This window comes from Polyodon spathula, chromosome 35, assembly GCF_017654505.1.
Source record: "Polyodon spathula isolate WHYD16114869_AA chromosome 35, ASM1765450v1, whole genome shotgun sequence".
Classification (NCBI taxonomy): Eukaryota; Metazoa; Chordata; class Actinopteri; order Acipenseriformes; family Polyodontidae; genus Polyodon; species Polyodon spathula.
The window spans coordinates 1,322,923-1,324,452 of NC_054568.1; positions in this window are offsets into that span (position 1 = coordinate 1,322,923).

The following is a 1,530-nucleotide window of genomic DNA, read 5'->3' on the forward strand; positions in this document are numbered from 1 at the left end:
GCTACGCTGGGCTCTGCAGAATCCGGACAGGTTAGGTAAGCGAAGAAATTATTTTTATTTATTTATTTATTTTACAAATCGTTTGCCAAGGGGTCATGCGGGGTAGCATAAGAGGGGCCAGAGAATCGCTAATATTTTCCTTCGCTTGGTTTTTGGTGAGGAACTGGAAGGACCGTGAGAGACACAGAGAAAGCTTATTGGAGATATTCGTGAGTGTTTTTTTGTGTGTTTGTCCGTGTCTGTTTGGACACTGTCTGTGTTTTCTGATTATAGCACTAGACTGCTAAACACAAACCCGGAGCTGTCGCCAAGGGCCAGCACAAACCGGATCAGCACTGCACTTCAGTCACGATTAACACTGTTCATAACTGTCGTTCACAAATAAAGCACGTATTATACTATAATGCACCACAAGCACTGAGAGCACTCACTCTGGGCTGGTGATGGTGTGTGTGTCTAATTGTGTGTGTAAGTACTGTGGGTATTATTGACAGGACTGCAGCCCTTTTTCAGTACTGTGCAGTACACATGGCTGTGTATTGCAAGCTCGTTATTATTTACTGTCTGGTCATCAGACCCTTGGATTATAAACAAATAATAAATAAAGCATTTCACCCGTACTTTGCTGTCTGTTGGTTTCATTGCATTATTGCACCAGCACCGCCCCTGCTGTACACCTGTTCATTATCAGCAGCCACTTTGCCACATAGCCTTACAGAATAAAAGGGATTTTGTGCTTACTAAGCCATTATAAAACGTTTGTCTTGAGACTTTGAATTTTCCCATTGACTTGTATCAACACATTTTCGCGGTAGGTTTATACTAGAAACACTTTAAAACATACAAATAACCAAACGAACATCGTATTAAACATGTCTGTCACTACCTGTAAAGACGTGGTGTTTGGGCTTCAACTTACAATACAAACTCTTATATTTAAGGATTGTTCGATGCATTTGTTTTTTTTTTTTTTTTTTTTTTTTTTTTTTTTTTTTTTTTTTTTTTTTTTAAAGCCGAGTTGCAGTTTTTAAATACTATACTATTACTATAAAGGAAACCGAGCATAACACTGTCAATCGACCAGAGTAGAATGCCCTGCCCTGTCTGGATAACGGCAAACTGTTTTCTTGGGTTAAACATATTTACTCTGCAGCGTTGGATATGACAAAGGGTAACACTACATTATGTGCCTCTAATTGCTGAGCATTTATATAGCAGTTACTTACATGTGTATTTACACATAACTGCATTGTCAGTACACATTGTTACAATGTACTTAATTTGCATGATAAAACACTAACACTAACTCTAAACATAACCCTAAACCCTAAACCTTTTCTGATACAATTGTGCACTTGCATATAACATGCACAAAGATTTACACATTAAGTAGAGGATGCATCCATAGGATTGTGAGAAGTGTTCATTCACGCATCAATACATGCCTCATTCATGTGTTCAGCATGTTACAGAGGAACACGGAATGAATGCGGGTAATTAAATCCACGTGAATTAACAGGGCTGAACTCA